Raw genomic sequence first — 8,038 nt, 5'->3', positions numbered from 1 at the left:
GATCATTCCCTTTGTGCGCATCTGATAATGCAATCACCATTACAGAAATAAACTGAACCTGGTTCTGTATCATTTCAGGGAGCAGGTTGTGCAGAGCGTCTGCTGTGTAAAAGCAGGGCCAGTAGATGGCCCCACAGGAGAAAGCTTTGGTACTGTGCAGGCCCAGGATTCACATGCTCGCCATGTGACTTTGAACACTACATCATGTAGGTATGTAGAAATAAAGAACCCCTTAAACATTACAGTCTGGCTGCTGTGATCAAGTTCTCTCATGGTAATAATCCCGGATTTAATGAACCTTTTGAATTGTGAGCTCAATTGAAATATTTCTAGGATCAGAGTTTCCAGAGCTTTGTTTCATGGGAAGAAAGGAGAGGAGGTGATGTTTATATGGCTTTTTCCTCCTTCACCTCCCCCATCCTCTTAGATTCTTATTTTCTTGCCTTTCTAGATTTGGCTTGTGTGTGATTAAAAAAAGAGGAAGAGACCCCCACTCAAACTATCATTTCTTGTTTCTTTTCTGCTTGTAGATCTTTTGTTCACTGAATCTTTCCCAGGTTTTGAATTTTTTTAAAAACATCTGGAGTCTTTTCTTTTTCTCCTATTGGTAATTTCTGCCAGGTTTTCATTTTGACACTTCCTGTTACTTTTCTTTGATTTCCATTCTCTATCTCTGATTTATGATCCTTCTCTCTGGTGAGCCAATGAACAGAAACTAGAATCCAAGTGCATCCTGTTCTGTATATCTTGTAATATTGTTACACAGTTGTTTTCCTTTAAGCCAATGATTTATGCCAGAAGACTTCACTCTCTTTGTAAAGTGCACTGCGAGGCTGATAAGTTAAAAGTGCTCAAAACTCTCAGCCAAAACCTGTCAGAAAAATATTATGACTTTATGTAGCTGCAAGGAAGTTTTTATCTGTGGTTGGGATTTCCAGATTCTCAGTGTCTCAAGGGTGACTTAGTCATAAAAACTGTGTCAACACTGGATAATCAAACTAGATAATTAAACCTGTGTTATCTATGTGTCAACTGTACAGCATGTCTGCATTCTTCATGTTGCATCAGGTGTAGTTGTGGCACACATCTGTTCTTAGGCTGGATCTTACTGCAGTTATGACCCTTTAGTTAACTAACTACCCCAAAACATCTGGATCAGCTCCCATAAGCTCTGATATTTGAGTGTTTTCAGGGATCCAGGGAACTCCAACTCAGTGAAAGAAACTCTCATAAATTCTCTGGCTTCCATGCCATTCTTCAGATAACTTTCTCAAAATGGATGCCAGAATGAACCCTTAGCTTGGCAAGAACTGTTGGAAGCTGGTATGAAGCACAGAAGGCAATTCTGGCATTATCTGTAGCACCGAAGAGCTTCACTGATACTGCACTGATCATGTAACTCTATGTACAGCTCCCTGAGAGTAGCTAGATAAATACTGTCCTTGAAACCCACCTGGTAAAGGGTCTTTTTCCAACCTGAATCCTGATGTATAGGGTCGTTGCCTGCTACTTCAGACAGGCTGCAGTGACTGAAAGACTTCCCAAGCTGATATTCTTATGGCTCAGAGACAGGCATATTTTACCACTGCAAGTCCAGAAAATGTGGCTGCAGCAGAGAGATGTGATTAACCTGCGGAATGTGCTGACGTGGGACAGATGCCAGACTGTGGTGTATCTATTAAGGAAGTTCAAAATGGTGCAGGGCAATTGGTTTGTTTAGCAGTGCATAAGTAATGGACAAAGTTATCTGGCAGAAAGGCAGCTGAAGTTGTTGAGACAAATCTGAGAAAACAATTGGCTGGGTGAGAGACCACTTGAGGGAGGTGTAAGCCTTGCAGGATCACGGCATACGCATATGGAGGGCAGTCAAATGCAGCATGGCAGTTTTTGTTGAGTGGCCTGAATTTGGAAGAGCCAGATATGTTAAACCTGAATCACTCACTTGCTCATGAGCAGAAGTTAGTAGGAACAATGCTGGGGGGAGTAAACTACCAAAAACATATTACTGAACTGCTAAGACTGAGGGAAGCAATAGCTTTTACTTTCTAAAAATCTAGCATGCAAAAGAAAAAAAAAAAAAAGAAAAAAGTCCTGTGCTTGTAAATGCTCCTCCCAGAGGTTATGCATAATACTCACAGTTTACCTGTTGCAAATTAAATTCAGCTGTACTAAAACTTTTTTTTTTTTTTTACAAACATTGGTGTGATCAAATCCCTTCAAGAGCAAGTAAAGTAGTACTGAATAATGAAAACTCTGAGAAAGGACAAATGAGATAGGCTGGAACCATTTTGTGGCATCTTTGAAAGTCAGTCTGCTTGTCCCCGGACAAAATAAGATTAATGAGTTCAAGACAGTTTGCAGAGAAGATGGAGTGACAAAAGAACAGAACGGACAAAACACAGCTTTCAGTTACTGCATTGGCCCTCTTGCTGAAGATAGCTAGTTTCTTCTATAGTAGGAAAAACACCTACACAGTTTGTGGTTGTTCTTGGTTTTTTTGAAGTCCAGGACCTGGAAAGCTTGATCCAGCATTGGCTTTCTTGACCTATTTTAGAGGTCTTCTGGTCATAGCTCACAGCCATGCTGCTAGTGTGACAGCCTTGTCCAGCTAAGAAAGTAGAGAGGAAAAGATGTCCCGGGCAAAGCAAGAATAAAGCAGAGAATGAGAAAGTCTGAAGGAAGAGAGCAGCTCAGTTTTCACCTCATGACGTCAAATATGTGAGGCTTTGCTGAAATTTCTAGAAAGGATGATGTAATTCAGTCTTTTGTTTATCTCAAGAAGGAACTTTGACTGAATTGGGACAAAAGCAGATGTGTTGGTACCTGTTAAGAGAAAGACCGTTTCTTTCAGCTCAGTGCTTCTCTCAGCATCCTTTTTCCTATGCCCAGAAACCTTGTTTTTTTTTTTTTTTTTTTTTTTTTTTTTTTTTGAAAAAGAATGTAAAAATTATGATGGATGGGAAACTGCATGCATACATAAGTCTGTCTGCCGGTCAGAACTTGCTCTGACACATGACTGCTGCCAATTTCTTGTTCTGTTCTTTTGTCACACTGGGTAATAACAGGAAGGCTTTTTTTATTTCACCTTTTAGCAAAAACATGGAGTGAAAGCAAGTTCAGGACAGCAAAACTTGACGTATTTAGAGCTTTACTGCTCAAAAAATGAATTTAAATACCACCTCAAAAATAAACAACCTCTTCCTCCTCCCCACTTAAGACAGCTCAGTTAGTTAACTGTGGTTCTAATAATGCATCCTATCGTAGTCAATGATAAATACATATTCTCTGTACAGGAAGAGAGATTATTATATCACACATGTACTTCCTGAAAAATCTTACATGAGTTGTAACGGGTATCTCCAAGGCAATTTCGCCCAAGTGCTAAGCCAGTTGCTCAATGGCTTTGAACAGTCTGGGTGGGAAAGAGTTTGTTACTTCTCCTTAGCACTCTGAAAAATTCCAAAATACATACACAGAAAAAGAAATTGTAAATCTGTAATTGAAAATATGCTTTCCAGAGTGGCAGTTGCTTAACATAGTGATTTTTGTTTGTTTAAAGATGTATATGGAAGTGGTATTGATATAGGGCAGTAGAAATTAAAGGGTTAAACATAGATCATTTATTTTCCTGTAAGACATTTTGTAAGAAAATCAATTGCATCCAGGTTTTCTGAATATTTTTACAATGCAATAATTCTTGTAAATTAGTTGGCAGATATATCAAGGGTTTCCAAATGATATCACAAAAATGTATCAGATTAGCTAAGAACTAGAGCCAGATTTTTTTCAAAAGGAAGCAGATGAAAATAAGCATTAGTGCACTGAAAAAGTAGTCCACAGAAAGTTTCAAAATAAAGTATCAGTAGTTTCTATTAGTCTTTTTAAGACTTTCTCTGAGCTATTCTATTTTGATGTGCTAATGATTCTTAAACATTGAGTTCTTAAATAAACAAACTTTCTTAGTAAGTTTAAGAACATACTTTTATTCTATAGAAATCACAATGAAGCAACTTCAAAAGTAACAACTCCAGATCTGTAAGATTCGGTAGCCCCTAAAGTGTCATCAAACTTTATCTCAGGACATAGATTTCTAGGACAATATCCAGCCAGTACCTCACAGTCCCCTGATGGTATGCATATTTAGCTGTCACCAGTTGTGACAGGCACTTGAGCAAAGTACAACAACCTTTGCAGAAATTTCTTCTGGAGCAAAGTGAAAGCAGCCTTCCTTTGAAGGCTGTGGAACCCCATCCTTCCTGTGATGCTGATGAAGCTCTGCATCCTTTGATGTTGGAAGTGTGAGTATAACAAATACCTCAGAAATCCTGATCCAGACATTCTGGGTTCATTTGAGAGGAGAGGAAGGGGGGAGGGAGGGGAAGGTCCATTAGAATGGTCCAATAAAACCAGAAATATCATAAAAATAGCAAGTCTCTGCCTGAAGGCTTGGTTCTCACATCATATGCAGTCGGCCCCTTTTCATTAGATAACACGTGGTGTAAACCTAGAACTAACCATCACTACAAGTAGTTACTGTGCCGACGTTTGCATGTCGGCTACTGCAAGTGACATGCATGATAGGTGGCTCCCTACTGAAAGTACATTTACACTGCTTCTTCCCTCAGAGTAGGCTATGCAAATAATTCTCCGTGATTGCCTGAGGAGTAGAGAGGCTTGATACAGCTTTAAAATAAAAATCTCCAAAGACCAGAGATGTTTTTAATCTCACTTGGTAAAAGCTTTATTGCTCAAAACTGGACCCTTCTCTTTATTTAGAAGGGGAATTTTAATAATGTGACTTATTTTATCTTGTAAAAATGCCTCAAGTTCTGTTCCTTTTCCTTAGTAGAATGTATCACTGTGGCCTGTGGGTACACTATTAATTATGTTGCAGATGCAATAAAATAGATCACATCAGAAAAACAGAGATCCTAGGACATGCCTAGCTATAGTATGGAGCATAAAAGGATTAAAATATCATAGTGAGCTAATGCTTGGGGAGGATGTCCCAACAATAAACATTTTTAAACAAGGCATGAAGATGCTACTAGTACTGTTTTCTAGCCTGCTTCAAACACCCGAGACATCCTTTCCAGAGTTAAAGAGCTCAATTCAGTTCCCATCTGGAATTCTTTCCAAGCTCCAGGGTCATATGGGATAGTGAGGAGACTAGCATATGTAGCAGGAGTGACACAATCTTTAGCTGCTTCTCTGGATCATCAGTAAATCTGATTCTTGGAGGTTTTCAGATAAACAAGCTGCCATCCATTTGCTGTCTGTTTTGACTTCCTTGTAGTTAATTTTGCATAATGTTAGAGTGGTTTTTTTTTAATTGTAAATGCCATAGGTTTGAGATTATTTTGTATAACACACACTGTACATTAAAAAGCATCTAACAATGTGAAGAAGTAAGTATAATATGTGCCCAGCATCAGTAGACGTCTCAAATGACAGATCGCCTTCTGTATTTAAAATGCTTGTATTCTAAGAATTAAGCATTTCAAAACAACAGCGTGTTCACTGATGCCATAAAGTGGACCTTAGACCCTGGGAGCCTTCATGCCCAGCCCCTCCTATGGTTTTGATTATATCTCCTCTACCTTCTCTGCTACGTTTCCCCACCTGGAATTTGTACTCAGTGCTCTCACCATTTGTTTTTATGTGGACTTGTTTATTTTTTGATGTATTTCCTATTAAAATCTAGTACCAGACCACAGGAGGGAATAAGGCTGCATTTATGCTGTATTTGTGTTTTAAATTCCACTTCAGTTCTGCTCAGAGTAAATGTCGGTTTTCACTTTGAAATATTGTATATTTTTTATTCAGAAAAATACTGTCCCACAGTACAAGGAGGAACACTGTTAGTCTGGCCAACCTGCTATCAAAAATATGCAGGAAATACAACATAAATTTATTTTTCTCCAAATGTATTCTACAGACAAGATCCCAGACTATTAGATTAACTCCAGGGACTATAAAGGCAATAACTTGAGCTAGAAGTCCCAGGACGGTAGCCAGGTTTCATTTGATCTTCAGGGATAGGAACAAAAAACCTACCAAAAATTATAACTTCTATTTCATTATTCAAAACACTGAACTCCACTGTCAGCTAGACTTTAGAGCTTACTGAGAAGCAAGAAAAGTAACTTCTTCTATCTGTAAGGTCATAAAAATGATTACCATTAAGAACTGAGTCTCATCCAGATCTATTTGTGAAATTAATTTACATATTTTCAAGAATGAAAATTAGTTTATGGGGACCTAGACCAAGGGAAAAAAGTACAAGTTACAGTATCTATTTCCTTCTTTTCAATCACCCAAATGTTAAGGCCACTGAAATAAAAAAAAATAAAAAAAGAAAAAAGAAAAAAAAAAAGAAAAAAAAAAAGGAGCTTTGGCCAATGTCCTGCTGGAACTTGACTCCTCATCTAAAACAGGAGCTAAACATGGTTTTTGACCTAACATACAGGACATACTTTTATCCCAAAATACAAAATTAAAGAAAAGCCGTAAGAGAATCCTCTTTGAACTTTGATTATTATCATCAAAAATTCTTTCCTTTAGTATATTGCCTATCTTCTCTCATAGACCAGAGTAGTCACCCTTTGATTAATTGGATCCTGCTCTATATGTACATTCAACTTTTGTTAAGATCAAGTTTCTTCAAGTGGAAAATACAAGAAAAATGAAAGCGCTATTTTCTCTGGCCCTTTTGGCATCTAGATATTTTTTCCCCCAAATATCAAGCAAATTGTCTTGTAGAAAACTGTAGGATTATGTTTCCCTAATAAAATACTTTTTGCAAAATATTTTTATTTTTAATTTAATAGAGCTTTCTGTTTCCATTACATCTGGCTGGATACCACATTCAAGCCCTCAAATATCTTTGGATAAATTTCTAGGGCACTCTTCTCTCCTAAATCTCTTCTGAGCACAAGCATGCATGCTGAATAGATTCCTTTCCACTAATGAGTAAAACCATTAATCTCTACTTCCTGCTATTTCAAATTCAAGCTGGATGCTGAAGGAAGAAGAAAACTGATTGGCAGAGCTTGGAGAGGGAGCCAGGAGGAATGAGGAGTGCCAGCGCATCCAGCAAAAAACCTCATGTGAAACAATTCCTGGTCCAAGGAAACCAGACAAAACCTCTCACTATAACATCAATAACTGACAGAAACAAAGCTGTCAGGCTTCTGCATGTATTCCTATTTAATGGATAAGCAACTTGAAAATATAAAAAGGAACCCCCAGCTGTGACAGCACATGAACAACATCACTTCATGAGGGAAATGAAATACTGAATTAAAATTTATGTCTTCCCAGTAGCATTACATATTCTGGGAACAGTGAATGTTTTGTTCCTTCCCCAAATGACAAGTGTTAAGATCATAAAATCAAACTCAACTGGAGTAGCACATTGATTCGAGTTGATCTAGTTCTTCCAGGCTGTGTCATGCAGTGCAGAATCAGTGGTTGGTTGCCTAGGACAGCAAAATATTAGGAATAACACAGTATTTAGTGACTGTTGATTAGCAGCGTGCCTCTGAGAAGGGAGGTGTGTCCATGTGTTACTGTGCTTAGCGCAGCAGAAACCCTAGAATTGAGTCAGTCCTGAGTGTTGCATTTCTAGCCAATTTTCCAGCAGCAATGAACTAATAGCATTTCCAAAGGTTAAGATTTCTGTAACTTTGCCAAATGGTAGGGTCATGCCCTGTTTTGCTGCTAATACAATTTACTTCCATCATTTTTTTTTTCTCATGACCTCTTCCTCTCTTTGCACCATCCATTTTGCCTGTTTTTGTATTGCTATAGACTTTATATGTACTGCTCCATTAACAGCTTCATGTCTGTGTTTTGCTCTATCTGTGCAAGTAAGTGCTACAGAACTGCCATAGCCGTAGCAAATCTGCTTAAGCTTTAGTTGCTAATCACACAGTAAGTTTACTAGGTAGCTTCATAACTTCAGGTGTGCGCAAAGTTACTTAGGTGTCAAGCATCTGCAGGTTTAAGTCCTGTTTTAATGGAGTATTATCGTGTC

This window comes from Rhea pennata, chromosome 2 (genome assembly GCF_028389875.1).
Source record: "Rhea pennata isolate bPtePen1 chromosome 2, bPtePen1.pri, whole genome shotgun sequence".
NCBI classification, from domain to species: domain Eukaryota; kingdom Metazoa; phylum Chordata; class Aves; order Rheiformes; family Rheidae; genus Rhea; species Rhea pennata.
This window is presented reverse-complemented; position numbering follows the sequence as displayed.